Raw genomic sequence first — 18,333 nt, 5'->3', positions numbered from 1 at the left:
ACTGTTCTAGAAGTATAATTTTTAACCCATAGTAGCTTCCAAAGTCCAAGCATAATTAGGTACAAAGAATTGTTGAAAATTTGCTAAAATTTGCATTAACTAAAATTGGAAGTTTCAAAACTGTAATATTTTAGTTAGCTAATTCTAAAAAGGCGCAATTATGAGGCACTAATTATAAAATTCTATGTTGTAATTCATCAGCAAGGTACACCATTTTAACTATAGATAATTTTAAAGGCCCTTTAATATATTTCTATATGTCTATATATAAATAAAAATTATTTGATAATTCCTAATTTTATTCAAAAAATAAAGGGAAAAAAAAGGAAATACATTATTGTGATATAATAAACTTCTTCCTTTCATTGTTTTCATTTCTCACCAGGGGAGAAAAAATCAAGGTAAAAATATATTCGTTTGTAAAATTATGATTAGGCAAGCTTTCATATAAAACTCTGAAGCATAATACTAAAGAGGTTCATAAGCAATGTTGTTAAAGTGTTTGAAATTATCATTTGGTGAATTGTTATTGATGTTTGGATTTACAATTATTTCGTTTAAAATTTCTATAACTCATTATATTTTTACTTATATTCACTAATAAAATGCCAGAGTACCAGATTACTGTGATATATGAACTTTCAAATAATTTAGTGTTTTCTCTGAAAAAGTTTATTTCCTCAAGAAATTCTGTCATGTCATAGAACAGAGATGTATCAGCCAAGTTTTCGTTATTGCAGAATTCAAAGCCAGTTAATTTAGGAACATTACAATTTTGTTCAAGGCAAATAGACTTTCATTTGAATTAACACAAATTTTTTAATGAATTTTATAAGTTCACTTGTTTTCTAAAATCTTTATATTATCTAAAAAAATTCCTGCTTACTTGTAAAGTGTTTTCAATATGAAGGCTTTATATCTGCTAAATATAGTTTATAACAGAAGAAAAGATCCATATGGTTGAAAATATGTGTAAGTTGCCATGGAGTCTTTAGGGGGCTGGTACTGAGGTGTTTTTCCTATTCGTGAGATTTTGACACCAAATTTGAAAACATTTTCCACAAGTCTAGGTGCAGTGAGCTCTCTCAAGTTTCTTTATCTGAATTTTGTTCTAAATCACTTGTTAAGTAAATGCTTTCCATATGCCAGTATTGGTTCTAAGTACATCCCATTCCTTATAATTGCAGTTTCATAAACAAGGAACTGAGGCTTAGAAAGATTAAGTAACTTGCCCAGGGTCATGTTGTATGTTGTCAGAATTCATATTCAGAGTCAGGATTCATATGCAGGTCTTTTCTGACTCTAAGACACATACTCTAAACCAGTGTATTATTGGACCTTGTCTTAAAGTGTAGAGGGTAAATGCTTTGTCACCTGTTAAAGAAATTTCAAGCAATACTGTGAGCTACCTGAAAATCAATTCACTTCTGCTTTATTGAGCTCCTACCATGGAGAAGGCTTGTAGCAGCTACTATGTTTACAGTTCTGAGCTAGACATAGTAGGGGAGAAAAAGGTAAATGAGCCACTGCTAGGCTGCTATATGAGAACTGCTAAACTAATTTATCATATTAACCACATTTTTCACTAATATATTTGAGCTAATTATCAAATTTTGCTTATTAAGGAAATACACTTTTGAGATGAGCAGGCAAATTTATATTCTCATTTGAATAATATCTCGACTATCTTGAATTGTCTATTTTATGATCTTTAAAGTATGTCTGTATCTTTATGCACACCAAGTCTTTAATTCTTTGCTTAAAAATTATAGAGAGGACATTCCTTAAGAAAAAAGAGCTAACATTTATTGGTTCAGACATTGATGTGCATTGTCTCATTTAATCCTTCTAACCACCCAATAAGGTAGGTAACATTATTTATTAGCTCCATTTTACTGTGAGGAAACTAAGGCATAGGGATGTTAAGCAATTTGCTCAAGGACACAGAGTGGAGTGAGGAATGACTCTAGAATCTTTCTGACTCCAGAGCTATTCCTCTGTGACTGTGCTCTACTCCATAAAAGAGCAGGATGGAAATACCATTAAAAGCACTGCTCTGATTCCTCTGTATGCTAATTCAACCATAGTGTAGTCAATGTTTTACTGTTCTTTAAACATTCCCATACTCCACTCGTAAGAATACTACATAATCCCAATTTTAAAGTATTTTTGCTAATAATTTCTATTTTGTTAATATATCTGAAGCAGACCTTGCATGCATACCACAGTCTTAGACAAGAGCTAATGCTTTTGGTGAGCTAAGGCAATTGGGACCTACTAAATGTTTAATGGTGTCCAATTTTTCTATTTGGGTTGAGGGTTGGTGGTTCTTTCCTGAATGATTTGTAAATTCTTTATCTATCTGCAGATACATACAAATACACATATATGTATGTATAGTATTACTTGAGCGTCAAAAATAATGATCACTGCTGATTATGATGTAAAGTCTTTACATATATGAGTTCATTTACTCTTCTGAATAGCCTTCACATTAATCGTATTTTAAATATGAGAAAACTGAGGCTCAGAGAAGTAAAATGTTTCCCAGGGTCACACAGCTAATAAACCACAGAAAGGGGATTTCTCTGTTCACAATTATTTCATATATGATCTTGATGTGCCACTACATTCTGTGGCAAGAACTGTTCAAGTCACTATGATAATTATGATAATTAGCATTAAAAATTTTACCACTTTCACATTTTCTGCTTTGATTTTCACATTTCTATGTCCTACTCTCATTCAGTGTTTTTACTTTTTTTATTGACAGTGATTCATGACTTACTCATGAGTATCTTATGGCTTGTTAACTCAGAAACTGACTTGGAACAGTTTTTATGCTATTTTATCTTATTTTGCCAGCTGGCCTTTCTGAAAGTAGTGTTCACCTGGACCCCCGAAATGAATTCGGCCCGCACTGTGTAGCTGGGTGTTGTTGATTCAGGCTATCCTGTACATGTATTTTAAATATGGTAACATTTTCCTGTGATATGGTACCATTTTTTTATTTATATATAATCTTATCCCTAGAATTAAATTCCACTTCTTGACATTGTATGGCAACCTTTTTTCTGTTTTGTATCCATGTGGTTTTAAAAGTTTTATTGCTTTGAGGACTTGAATTGTTTTAATGTTATAATAAATTTAGACGTGTACAGCTTGTATATTTTTTTGCTTGAAGAACATGAAATAATAATATAAGTATTACAGAATCTTTATAATTTGGTGATCTTTCTTAGAGAACAATATTTTTAGAGATACTATTTTTCAAAATTTCAAGAATAATTTAAGAATCAAGTCTTTCAGCAATAGTTTCTGATTTTGGTAATCTGTATTATAATTTCTCTAATAATATTTGATGAAAATTATCAATTATTTTATAAAAGCGCATGTTACATTATTTTATTTTTTCATTTGGTGTCTGAGGCTTTAAAATAAAAATAAATAACTTCAAAAAGCTAGAAATTTGAAACTAACATTTTAATTAAAACTGATTCATCATTATCTGGAAAGTAAGATCCATATTTACACAGGTGTATATGTGTCATAAACATTTTAGGAGAGCCAATACCATTCTTATATGGTAACATTCTTCCCTATCTATATTTGGAATGGTTAAATGATCAAACTAATTTTGCTTTAAACATTTCCTTGGGATTTGAAAAAAAAGTTCTTGCTGTTTGTGTGTTGGAAAAAAAAAAGGATTGTTTAGTGTAGTAAATTTCAGTTAAATAACTCCCCTGTACTTTAATGTGAAAAGATGTTATTAGTAGATTTCAGCCATCAGTTAAATTTCATGGTCCCCTATATATCTTATTCTGAATTTTTCCTCAGTCTATTTTTAACTTGAAAGGGAGAGACTTAAGAGAATATGATAGTGCCTTTGAATATTTGGAAGGTTTTTAAAAATCTGCAGTGGATGCGAAGTCCAACCCAGAGGCCTCTAAGCCCTCTCCCTTGCAAAATCCCTTGCATTTTATTTTATTTATTATTTTTTTTTTTAAGGAAGATTGGCAGAGTGGGCAGGGTAGGGGGCAGGAGTCAAGTCCCTCTAGGGGATGAAAAGACCTTTCAGGATAAAGAAGTCCCCCAGACTAAAGAGAAATTGAAATTCTTGACCAGGAAGGCATAGATGACAATTGGAACAGTCAGTCAAAGGTTACTCTACTCTCTCCCCTACTTCCCAAGTAACTGTTCCTTCTTCTGTATTGTAAAAAGCAGTGGTAGAGTTATTGGTCCTATAGTTGAATGATGATCTCAAGAAAAGGCAAAGAAGTATGTTGAGCCCAGCACACTGAAAGAAGCATTAATGTCAGAGAGGACTGTTACAGAAGGCGCAAAGGCTCATACAAGGATACCACATCTCTTCACTCTGTTGTCCCATTTATGTTCCTGAGTCAGATAAAGATCTCCGTTAGCTCTGGTGAATTTATGCTTGTTATTTTCTAACCCCTTACCCCCACTAGTAGAAGCTGGAATTTCAGATAATACAAAACAGTAAATGAAAGAAAAATTCATAAGAGAAAGTAATAGTTACATATTCTTTTAAATTAATATTATATTTTCAAGTCCTTTTGTACCATTGTTGAAATGCTAACAAATGATATTGTTGATTAGCAGGTTTTCCCGCCACTACTTTATCACAGTTACTAATTTCTAATGAAATACTGGTACAGTTCTTGTTTATAATTACTTTTTTGCACTCAGAAGGTGAAAAGTGCACTTGATTAGGAGTCAAGCATGTTGGTTCTCACCCTTCCTTGGCCTTGTGTTGTGACCTTAGAAAAGTCATTTAACCTCTTTGAATTTTTCTAATCTATAAAATTAAAGAGTTATATTGGTTACTATCTAAGGACCCTTTTAACTCTAAGCTTTTTCTGACTCTGTGATGTGGAAATCATCCCACAACCAGAGTTGATATCTGTAACTGGTCATTGGAAACAGCCACCACGTTTATTTTCTCTGCCAACAGTCTGGATGTCTTAACTGACTAAACAAGTGGCTTTGTATGCCCCAGCAACAGGTACAAAAGCCTCCTTTAGATCTTTATCTCTGTTCTTTTTCCCATAAGTGAAATTTGAAGTAACACTGTGGAAACTGCCTACCTCCTGTGGTTGCATTTTTATTGGAGTTGGAGGGGAGGGAGAGGAGGTGGGTGATTTGGCAAAAACAGAAAGTAGAGTCTCTCCAGCATAAGTCTGAATCTATTCCTAGTAATTCTATTGTTTGCTTCCCTTTGATCCTTCAACCTTGTGGTGGTGGTGTGTTGTGTTGTGCTTTTTAGATTTTGTTCTATTTTGTTTTTAACAGGAATGTTTTTAAGCAGATAATTAAAAATTATGGTCACAAAAAAGAACTGGAAATGAAATTATTATTCTATATTGTTGATTGGAAAAAAATCCATGTGCCTTTTCTCTGGTATGTATTTAAACCAGGCAAGGCAGGGATTTTGTAATGAAAATAAAGAATCTGACTTGTGTTTTTGCCTAGAGAAGTACAAGCTCATTTCTTCAAGGTCGTAGACAATACTTTTTTTTTAGAAAAGCATGTCTGGATCCAGGCAAATCCTTGTATAAGTACAAAATGAAAGCCTTAGAATTAGACCTATAAAGCATTGAAGAGTGATTTTGTCCTAAGAGTCTGTGGGTAAGAATTTCATAAGCCATGTTATAATGGAACAATTGCACATGTTAAGCTTTTAAAAACAATCTTAGAACTGTTTTTCTGTGTGTAAACAAATTCAGAAGTGATGGCTTGGTATTTGGCATAATTGATCCTAAGGCCTTACCTCCTACCAGTTCTGTACTTTCATGGATGACATGTTCAGGGACTTCTTGAGGCTTCTAAATACTCTAGGAAGACCATGCACTTGGCAGAGAGAAGGGAACTCCCCCCTTCCTCCCTTTTTTTCAGGCCGGGAGAGTATTCACCATTTGATCTGATGCCTTTTTGTACTGATGAACTCTCCAGAGTGAAAGTCCACAGGACAATCCAATAGGGTGAGGATAAAAATTAGAGCTACTTATTTTTTTTTTTTTTTTAAATGTCAATTTCTTTAATTATTCTTGTTGTATTTCCCTTAGCAACAGAGATGTTCTCTTATGCATTCACTGGAACATTACCACAATCTTTATTTTTTTTTTTTTAATCATTTTATTGAGATATATTCACATACCACGCAGTCATACAAAACAAATTGTACTTTCGATTGTTTACAGTACCATTACATAGTTGTACATTCATCACCTAAATCAATTCCTAACACCTTCATTAGCACACACACAAAAATAACAAGAACAATAATTAGAGTGAAAAAGAGCAATTGAAGTAAAAAAGAACACTGGGTACCTTTGTCTGTTTGTTTCCTTCCCCTACTTTTCTACACATCCATCCATAAACTAGACAAAGTGGAGTTTGGTCCTTATGGCATTCCCAATCCCATTGTCACCCCTCATAAGCTACATTTTTATACAACTGTCTTCGAGATTCATGGGTTCTGGGTTGTAGTTTAATAGTTTCAGGTATCCACCACCAGCTACCCCAATTCTTTAGAACCTAAAAAAGTTTGTCTAAAGTGTGCGTAAGAGTGCCCACCAGAGTGATCTCTCGGCTCGTTTTGGAATCTCTCTGCCACTGAAGCTTATTTCATTTCCTTTCACATCCCCCTTTTGGTCAAGAAGATGTTCTCCATCCCACGATGCCGGGTCTACATTCCTCCCCGGGAGTCATATTCCACGTTGCCAGGGAGATTCACTTCCCTGGGTGTCTGATCCCACGTAGGGGGGAGGGCAGTGATTTCACCTTTCAAGTTGGCTTAGCCAGAGAGAGAGGGCCACATCTGAAGCTACTTATTTTTATTTTATCTTTTATAAAGGACGTAGGATAGGACAAATTCTTCATGCCATTTAAGATGGCATTTTTCTGAGTTAAAAGTCATTCCCAGCCACTGATTCTTCAGTTTTGATAAAGCACAAATATTTCAGGGTCTATTTTTGCAGTAAATACTTGAGTAAAGTATATAGTTTGTAAGGATTGGGGGATGCTACTCAGAACATGAATTCCTATAGTTTTGCTAATATTTTACCATTTATCATCTTCATTTGTGATGCTTTATCTTCATATTTCCTTAATATCAATTTACAGCACCATAGAGTTAGTTGCATAGAGTATAATATTTTTTTATTATGTGCTTTTAATTTGCTACATACCATGCTAAGCAATTTGTGCCAGTATACCGCTTGATCCTTGCAGCATCCCTGAAAATTTAGTTATTATTAGCCCTGTTGTAGAGATAAGGAAACTGAGGTTTGGAGAAGTTAAGTAGCTTGCCCAAGGTGCCAGAGAATACTTCAACTGGGATTCAAACCCATTTCTGAATTATTGCAAAACCTATGCTCTTAATAATAGAATTTACTATCTCTTGCTAAATGAATTCATTTGTAAAATAAAGAATCCTTTTAGAATTTGAACGGTAATGCCCAGGTTAGCCAATTTGTTTATCCCAATTTTTTATTAGGGATTTTCTTGGAACTGAAACATTCTTACATATATTTCTCTACATTTCAAATGACAAACTTGAATATTGGAAGGAACTATGCTAGTAATAGAATAGAAAGCCACATCACTGGATTTTCTGTTTGGAAAAGACTTGAAAAGAAAAGATATACGTATATCCAAGACTTTGCATATTAAGACATGAAAAGTAATGTTAATCTAAGAGTTTTCATATTCCCTCTAAATTGTAAAATTTGTGTCCACATAAATACAGAGTTGTTTTGACAATAAAGTCTTGCAAAGGTGATGTAAGTATAATTCCTTAATTTTTAAATAAGTATTTAGATGGAGAATCCCATTTTATTCCTAGAGATGCAAGTAAATTGGTTACGTTTAAACTTTTTTTTACCAGAGTTAAGCGGAAAGCACTAAGTTATTGAAATACCTGAGCCTGTTATTGCCGGATTTGAGACCCTTTTTACCGTTAATTAATTAATAACAGTACCATTAGTTAGCATCATGTTTTCAAGGTGCTTTCACACTTTTTGTTTGTTGACCTACCTTTGCTGCATCACTACCCAGAAATTAGGCAGTGCAACAATTCTAGTTCTCGTTTTATGGGTGAAAAGCTAAAGCATTTTGCTTTAAACAAAGCAAGTTAGCAGGTGCAAAACTTAAGATAAGGAGAGAAGCACCTTCCCACTTTGCCTCAGTGCTCCTAAGAAGTTATATGAAAAGTCTGACACTACAGTTCTTTCTTCCTTCAGGAATAGATAGAGTTTTGTTTTAGGTTCTTCCTACTAAATGTTGTATCATCTGTGAAAATAATTTGAGTAAAAACTATGAGAAAAATGACTGGATGAGTGTGTTTGTGAGGTGAGAGTTATGTTGTGCACTTAGATAGATATGTAGTATTACATTATTCATGCATATCTTTATCCATCTAAAACATGTTTTCTACTGTATGGACTCTATTTTTCTGACCTAATTTTATTCTCCATTAAATGTTCTGAGGCCTCTGAATGATTGCTTTAAAGACCAAAGGGCAATGAAGATGGAAAATACATTTGGTGAGAGAAAATAGATGTATTTTAATTTTAGTAGTATTTTTGCTTCCATATAGCAACAATTAGCAAACACTGAATTGCACTCAATTTTCTGCTTTCTCCCTCCTCAGAACACCTGTGTGTTCTTCCTAAGGATGGAAAGACTTTCACTTGCTACGTTCTCTAATTATAACATCATAACACTAAGGATAGAAGATAAAAATGACTCACTGTGTGGTTTCTCATGAAGTGTCATAGTCCAGTTTGAGATTGAGATATCCGATTAACCATTCAGCAACAATTTTAGAAATGGAAATCTAAAAAGCAGGTTAAAATACTGAAAATTTTAAAAACTTCACCTTTTGACTTCGAAATTGTCTATTTAAAAAAATATATATTTAAGAAACATATTAAGCTGAGAATGAAAATCATTGAAAAAATATTGAAAAGAAAAAACTTAAAAGTGAATAAATTTATTTTGCAAATGTTTCTATTTTGAGCAAAATGTGTGGACAAGTAGTGTGTATGAGGTTTCTCAAATAGAAGTTTGTGTTCTTTAGAAAGTGAGTTACTAAGTCACTCAACAGAACTTTATAACCTCTGATTCCCCTCTCTGTTAAAGTTATTTATATTATTATATATCTTGATTAATGACCATAATAATGAATTTGAGTGGTTAAGTTCTGTTGTTTTATATAAAGACATTTACAGGTCAGGAGTCCCTAAATTCTTATTTAACAGATGGCCTTTTTTCCAGTGGACTGTTATAAATGTTGAATATTGTTTTAATTAACATTTCCTCTCTGTTCCTCAGAATACGTGATATGTGACTTCTGGTTATACTATTAATCAGTTATTAGTACCCAACAGATTTTTTCATAAATGTTCAAAAAGACAGGATTAATAAGCAAACAAAAAGTTTCAATAAGATTCCTTTAAAAAATGGAAAAAAGAGAATTTTAATAGTTGTTCTTGTACTACAACATTCTTTATTATGAAAATCAATTTGGAAAATGTACATGATGATTTAACATTTTCATTGTAATTATTTACATGTAAGTATGAAAATCTTTGACCATCAGTGTCATCTCTATGAAGTTGAATATTTGGTATAAAATAAATTTCCTGCCTCAAACTATTGTTTATTTAACAACTCCACCTGTTTATTTTGTCCCTCAAGAGAATCTGTGTCTTTTATACCTGTGACTGTTAAAATTCTTTTCTCTAGGGGCACTTTCTGAGTATGGGCTGATCTCTTTGCACAGGGATGTATAAAGGAGAAACCGCTAGTAGCTTTGAGAGTTTTACACATCAGTCCCCCACACATGGAAATGAGAATATAATCCTTAACTTTGGGTAAAATGTCTAAAAGACGTTACGAATTTCCAGTCAGAAATTTGTTTGCCTCTGCCTTTCTTGAAATTTAATTTCTATTCCTCTATTTATACATATATTTTTAATTTGCTTCTGGTCTTACCAAAACATCCCTAAGAACTTTGTGGTTGGCTTATCTAAATGGAGATCTAAAATTGCACATGTAAGGAAATGAAAAATTATTTTTCATTTTGCCTCAATCAAAAGCAAAGCATATCCATGTTTGCTTTGCAACTTCTTTTCAACACTGAGTAAAACAGAAAACTCTTTTCTATTATTTAGGAAAGCTGTAGCTTACCCTGTTGCTAGTTTAATCTCTTCCATAACAGAACAATAGGAAGTGCCCAAGTTCAAATTAAGTGCTAGTCACAGATGAAAACAAAGGAAGGCCTTTGGAATTATGGTGCCAGTGAAATATAAAAGACAGAATAATCTGAAGTGTTAATGGTTTAAAACTCTATAGCATAATCATACTGAGCTGATTTTAGAATAACTGGCATTATATTGTTTGTCCTCTAAATTAAGAATTACTTTAGGTTTAAAATTTAGTGTTAGCATTTCCATTGGTAAATGGCACACTTAAGTGTAATAATTGGAGTGGACCACCAAGGTCTGCCAAATAATCTCTCCTGAAGAAGAGAGATTGCCTCCAAATTTTATGATGGTCGTTGACAGAGAAAGTAATACCATAAAATTGCTTTGGAGTGCCTTCTTTTATCTTTTTCCCAAACTGTACTGAAATCAATTATAATCATCATTGTTAATGTTCTTTTTTGTAGTGCAATAAAGCATGTAATCCTCCAGCTATTTGAAAAGGCTGTACTTTTAATGGGTGTTTTTCATATAATTTTTCTCAGTCATGATCACAAAAGCCATAAAGTTCACAGTTATTGGTATATAGGTTTTGTCACTGGAGCCTGGACTGAAGAGAAATAGGAAGATCCAGCAATCACAGCCCCGTTAAGATTTAATAGCTATAATCTAATGTGGAATCAGTATGTAAAAATGAGAAAAATCCTTGCTTGACTTTATGGACAAGTTATTACTGCACAGATTTGGTTGAAGTTTTATGTTCAGTGAGTCCCTCTAAAGCGACTTGTGTTATCTTTATTGAGCTTAAGCAGTTGGCCTTAATATCTTTTTTTTGATAGGCACATTATTCAAATTAAACATGCAAATTTGCACATGCTTTCCATGTGATACTCATGTTTTGCTTGATCTCTGTGACATGCAGACAACAAAAGATAAAGCATAAGTCCTACACTTTTATAAAAGGCACTTGGAGGGATTTGAGTTACAGGAAAACATATACTTTATTGACATTTATGATTATATCTAAAGACAGGGTTATTCAATACTAAATTTAGTGAAGGTCACTCAATCGTGAACCATTGTGAGTTTATTTTTTGTTTTTCATTAAACTTTGATCATGCCCCAAGGCTTCTGGGACACCAAAAAGGAACCAGAAATCAGACAGGTGTTTAAAAACATTAAAAAATTAAAATCATCCTTGTGATTTTCTCCGCTGTCCTGATAGTTCTTTAAGTTTCTGTCATTTTCAATCAACAGAGAGTACATGTGATCAGTATATCTGATAAACTTGTCAATGCCTCTTTAAAGCAGGATTTCCCCAACCTATTCAATTCAGACCACCCTGCTTCATTTCAAGTGTCATCTTGATAAGACAGAGCTATGTCACAGGCAGCTGTGTACAGTCCGCTCAGTCTACAACTAATTTGTGCAGGAAAAAATTAAATCAGGAGGTAAATTATTTCATGATTGCTCATTCCCAACAGAGTCGGGCATCATTCTGAAGAAAATATCAAATAATTGGTTTCAGGCCATGTCAGACACATGCAATTCCCTTCTCTAATGGCTGTGTATGGTAGCACCAGGCCTCAGGGGTCAGCAAGGAACTGGAAATAGCTTAGTGCCAGGCACGGCAATAGAGAGACGGAGCACATAGGAAATGAAGTGGCAATAAGTGCAATCCATGGGGGAAATGTGCTTCACTTGGAGTTTAATATATCGGTTCAGAATCTGGCAGGAAGCCATGCAACAATTGTTTACCTTTTTGTCAGCATCTGCATCTGTTCTGTTTGGTAAACAGCACTTAACTCTCAGTCGGTAAATGCTGGAATCAATAACAACTGTTAAGGGAGTTCCTTACCCCCCCCCCCTTTTTCATATTCTATAACAAATGCACACTACAAACAATGTTTGCCTTAGATTAACAAGGAGCAGACATTAACAAGGTCAAAGGGATTTGGTTGGGAACATTTTATAGCTTCTTGGGTTTACAGTAATTATATCTGTGTGATTTGAATGTATTTTGTAACCTATCCAAATTAAATTGTTTAAAAAATGCTAGCAAGCAGTAATGAAGATGATTTTTTACAATTATCTTAAGTACTGTGTATAGAAAACTGCTGGCACTGTTTGTAATAATTTAGTTCTGTGCAATATTGTGTATTACAGCTGCTATGCAGAAATATTAAGTTGCCTTTTGCAGTTTTAGGAAATTAGTGATTATATCCAGCAGCAGTAATTATTTTAAACATACAGTTGTTTTTAAAAATTACATGCCAAAGTGAGACATAAGAAAGGTTCGATATGTGACTAGTGTCTATGAAACTAAATATTTCATTAGTAAATGTAAAAAAAAGAGTCACACTACTTTTAGGTTCACTGTCTTCAGGGGAGACAAAGTGGATGAATGCTGTCATAAATGCAAGATAGTTAAAATTGTTATGGCATCACTTAAAAGTGAATATCAACGAGATCAGAGGAACACATTATTGCTAATGGGCTTTATGCTCACATCTCCCATGCATTGCTTTGAAACTTCACTCCTTAAAATTTCCCCCGTACAAAATTGCTAAGTTGCCTTGTTTTTGTTTCATTAAACAACTTCACATCTGATTTAATCCAAAACTAACTCTCTCTTTACCTATATTATAAACATTAAGCTTAGTTTTTCCCATTAATTTTTCTCAAATATTTGACTTCTTTGAACCTTTCCATTACCATATACCACAACTAGAATTTGGGATTGTTTAATGAGGTTACTTAGTTAAGACTTACATTCTCTTGCCTTATTTTTTTTTAGATGCTTAAGTGTTTGGTGTGACTTTTTCAATTTTTTGACAATCATTTTGCTATTTTCACTTATCTAAATTGTTTTGGCCAACATATTCTGATAGTGTGTTATATTTTTATGAAATAGATTTAATTAGAAATAAAAATTGGGGGATTTGTTAATATCTCTTTTATTTCTACTGAGACTAGAAAGTACTTTGGCTTCATTGTCTTGACTATTCATGTTATGTACTTATTTGGCATTCTGTTACTTGTATGATATTCATTGCTATATGGTAATATACAAGTTCTATGCATATCGTAAATTCATTGTTATCACCTAAAATATCTAGATTTTAGTGCTTTTATCATCATCAGAATCACAATCCATAAATTTCCATTTCAAACTGATTTATTTGAATGAAACATGGCATGTTTTCAGGCTTAGAAACTAGAGAAGACCTGCCTTTTATAAGCACACATTCTATCCAGATATAGAAAACTTTGTTAATCCATTCCATTTAATACATTTCTATGATTCAATAAAAATGAAATAACATTTAAAACTATATATGCACTGATCTGTAAATATAAAGAAAAAAGTAAAAGTATTTTAATAGAAATATTTGTCTTCAGATTAGAATCTGCCATAGAAAATTGTAGACAAAATTTAGAAATAAACTTTCGTTTTTTGTAATTACTTCCTTTAACCAGGAAAAAAAATGATCACATGTTACCAGGTATCTCTCTAAAAATTTAAAGATTATAAAAGAGAGACTTTAGCCTTCATTGTTTATGCTTGCCTCTTTAAAATCTATTTGATAAGAATTAATATCTCACTTCTGCCCTCTCATGTTAAATATTTTAAATCACACCCTAATCATTTGGTATGCAAGTTAAAAACTGTTAGGTTTGAAATTTTCATACCGCAGGTCAAAATGTTCAAAGTTTTATAGTTCATAAAATAATCAAGTGGCTACCCTACATTTATGTTAGCATTAAAGTTAACCACCTCTAACAGAGCTTGAAAAATGGTAGTGGTTAACAGAGTATATCCTGATGGAATATGTAATGCACTAATGGGGAGTGGGTGTTGTCTATGGGTCATTAGCTAATTTAAAAAATTGATTGTTAAAGGTAGCCCTTTGTTGTATTACGTGAAGGCAAGATTCATTATTCCCCAAGCAAAGGGGAATTAAATGTTAATTAGCAGGTTATGAAGTGTGCAATAGCAGTTAGAGCATAAGCAGTATTTTCCCACTGGTAGCCAATGGTATTTGGGGACAATTGAGTCAACAAATCAATTGCTGATAGTTAACTGTATTTTCAAACTCTGGAAAGCAATATTAAATATCATGAGGTTGAATTATTCATACCATAGCAACATTTCTGTACTGAAATCTTCACTTCTTTTAAAATTTGAATTTTATACTAAATTATTATTTTAAAAATTTATCCTATGCTTGACTGTTTACATATAGTATGTTTATTACTAATTAGGCCTTTTCCTTTATTTCCTTTAAGAACTTGAAGTCCCTATTCAATTATAGATTTATTTCCTTATTTCCTTGTTTTTATTTAAGATAAACTAATATAAAAGATAGGTGTGGCCATCTTTATACTAATTTTAAAAGAATTTGAGTGTAATTAGCTTTCATGGTCATCAAATGGGAGTTGCTTAGTTATCTATATTTTCACTATGTGAAGCATGTAATCTTTATTGATGATGTGGTGGAGCTGTCATTTTATGTTTTTAATCATTATGCCATTACTTCACTTTGATCTTGAAAATTGGCCCATAAGGTAGCTTAAGTTAATACCTCTATGAAATAAAGGCAGAAGTACTGAGATTCACTTTTTAAAAAATTTTTAACTCAGTTTTATTGAGATACATTCACACACCATACAGTCATCCACAGTGCACAATCAGCTGTTCACAGCACCATCACATAGCTGGGCATTCATCACCACAGCCAACCCTTAGCACTTTCGTCACTCCCAAAAAAATAAAAACAAGAATAAAAATAAAAGCAAAAAAGAATACCCAAAGCATTCCATCCCACCCTATTTTTCATTTAAATTTTGTCCCCATTTTTCCACTCATCTGTCCTATACACTGGCCAAAGGAAATGTGAGCCACAAGGCCTTCACAATCACAGTCACACCATGCAAGCTACACAGTTATACAACCATCCTCAAGAATCAAGGCTACTGGGTTGCAGCTCGACATTTCCAGGCATTTCCCTCTAGCCACTCCAATACACCAAAAACCAAAAAGGGATATCCACATAGTGCGTAAAAATGCCCTCCAGAGTGACCTCTCGACTCCATTTGAAATCTCTCAGCCACTGAAACTTCATTTTCTTTCATTTGGCGTCCCCGTTTTGGTCAAGAAGATTTTCTTAATCCCACAATGCCAGGTCCAGGCTCATCCCCAGGAGTCATGTCCTGTGTTGCCAGGAAGATTTACACCCATGGGAGTCAGGTCCCATATAGGGAGGAGGGCAGTGAGTTCACCTGCTGAGTGAGCTTAGAGAGAGAGGGCCATTATCTGAGCAGCAAAGAGGTTCTCTAGGGGAGAGTCCTAGGCACCATTATAAGTAGGCTTAGCCTCTCCTTTGCAGTAACAAGCTTCATAAGGGCAAGTCCAAAGATCAAGGGTTCTGCCTACTAAAATTGGTAGTCCTCATGTTCCTGAGAGTATCAGTAATAACCCATGTGGGGAAGTCCAACATGTCTGCATTTTTCCCCAGTTCCTCATGGGGACTTTGCAAATACATTTTTATTCTCTGTCTAAACTACTTTGGGATGTATCAGGATTTCACACTAACCTGTACAAACCTACCAGATCTCACTTCCTATTTAAAGTTCCTTGTAATTATGGTGTTTGAATAAACTGACCATACAAATTAAAATTATTTAGTCTGCTACAGAAAACACAGATCCTGCTCCAAATAGACATCTTTTCCCTTGGTCTCACACCGAAGTTGAAGTTTTAAAACACAGTCAATATTGTCCTTTACCCTTTGGCCTGATCTGCCCCAGTCCTAATCAGATCCATTTCATTCATATCTCTAAGTGAAGTCTGAACTCCTCTTCAGCTTTTTTAACAGTTGCAGTGTGAAGCAATACTGACATTCATAGCTGCCGAGCTCTAGCTCTGAGTTTCAGGCATCATGCTGCTACCCTAAGTTCCAGAGACAAACCAGGTCATACACAAATAGCTCAGCATCTCAGAATCTGGAGACAACCAACAAAACTCAGAAATAGATGAAACTGCTATAGGAGCCCTCAATCTAGGGACCATCACAATAAGCATGCTGCTGATAACCTGTGCTCTAAGATTCAATTAGCAGAGTTTACACATTATAGCCAGTCCACATTAGCGAGGCATTATAATGTTTGTCCTTCATCACTGGCATACTTCACTCAAAATGCTGGCCTCAAGATCCATTCATCCAGCTGCATGTCTCACGCTTTGTTCCTTCTTGCAGCTGCTCAATGTTCTATTGTATGCATACACCACCGTTCACCATTCTGTTCATCAGTTGCTGTACCCTTAGTCTACTTCCATCCATTGCAAATTGTGAATACTGCCACCATAAACACCAGTGTGCAAATGTCCATTCATGTCCCTGCTCTCAGATCTACCAAGTATGTACCCTATAATGAGGTTGTAGGACCTTATAGCACCCACATACTTAGCTCCCTGTGGAACCACCACACTGTCCTCCAGATAGGCTACACCATTCTGCCTCTTCATCAACAGTAGATAGGTACATCCCTCTCTCCACATTCCCTCCAGCACTTGTATCCCTCTGTTTATATTTTCCCTGCAATTTTATAGAGATATATTCACATACCATACAATCATCCACAGTGTACAATCAATTTTTCACAGTATCATCATATAGTTGTGCATTCATCACCACAATCAGCACTGGAACATATTCAGTACTCCAAAAAAGATTTCCTGTAAAGAATAATAAAAAAGACAAAAGAAAAAACTAAAATACAATAAAATAATAAGGTCAGACAAAAGAAAAAACTAAAATACAATAAAATAATAAGGTCAGACAACAACAAAAAAAAAACCACTACAAGAATCTCATACCCCTCCATTATATCCACCTCTCACAGACATCCAGCTTTGGTATATTGCCTCTGCTACATTCAATGGATGCATATTACAATGCCACTGCTAACTGTAGACTCCAGATTGCACTGATTATACTTTTTCCCCAACACCATCCCTTTTTCAACACCTTGCAAGGTTGACATTCATTTGTTCTCCCACATGCAAAAACATCCTCACACCTATACGTCTAGTCACCATTATTGACGACTCTAGATTTCACTAAGTTGTACAGTCCCAGTCTTCACTGTCCTTCTTTCCTTCTGGGGTCATACATGCCCCCCAGCCCACCTCCCTCAAACTTACTCACAAACGTCTTTGTTCAGTGCACCCACAGCATTGTCCTACCATCACACAGCACGGTGCCATCCATCTCTGGATCTACACAATCCTGTTGAACATTCTATACTCCTTCAGCATCAAATGCCCGATCTCTACCCTCTCTCCATCTCCTGACAACCTGTGCTCTCAGCTTCAACCCTCAAAGTCCTCTCACCAATGTTAGTTCACATGATTAAGACAATACAGCACCCATCCCTCTGCCTCTGGCTAATCCCACTCAACACAGCGTCCTCAAGGTTCATCCACATTGTCGTATGTTCCATGACTTTGTTCTGTCTTACAGCTGTGTAATATTTCATCATATACATATACCACAGTTTGTTTATCCACTCTTCCTTTGATGGACATTTGGGCTGTTTCCATCTCTTGACCATAGTGAGTAATGCCGCTATAAATATCAGTTTACAAATGTCTGTTTGTGTTTTAGCTTTCAGTGCCTCTGACTAAATACCTAGTAATGGAATTGCTGGATCTTATGGCATTCTATAGTTAGTTTCTTGAGGAACTGCCACACTGCCTTCCAGAGTGGCTGCACCATTCTCGGTTCCCCACCAACAGTAAATAAGTGTGTCTCTCTCTCCACGTCCTCTCCTGCACTCGTAATTTTCTTGTGTTTGTGTGTGTGTGTGTGTGTGTGTGTGTGTGTGTGTGTTTGGTTTTTGATAGTGGCCATTCTGTTAGGTGTGAGATAATATCTCACTGTGGTTTTGATTTGCATTTCCCTAAAAGCCAGTGAAGTTGAGCATCGTTTCATATGTTTTTGAGCCATTTGTATTTCCTCTTCAAAAAAGTCTCTGTCCCATGTTTTTTCCCCATTTTTTAATTGAGTTGTTTGTCTTTCTTGTTGTTGGAGTTGTGGGA

The 18,333-nt window shown here is 34.5% G+C and overlaps 1 protein-coding gene across 7 annotated transcripts in view; it reads left to right on the top strand.

The window, feature by feature from the left end:
• Positions 1-18,333, top strand: part of KIAA0825 (KIAA0825 ortholog) — a 437,461-nt gene that overhangs the window by 72,895 nt on the left and 346,233 nt on the right. The window lies entirely within an intron of this gene.

The sequence above is a fragment of the Choloepus didactylus genome, chromosome 13 (genome assembly GCF_015220235.1).
Source record: "Choloepus didactylus isolate mChoDid1 chromosome 13, mChoDid1.pri, whole genome shotgun sequence".
Lineage (NCBI taxonomy): Eukaryota > Metazoa > Chordata > Mammalia > Pilosa > Megalonychidae > Choloepus > Choloepus didactylus.
The sequence above is the reverse complement of the archived record's forward strand: the minus strand, read 5'-3'. Positions and strand labels throughout refer to the sequence as shown.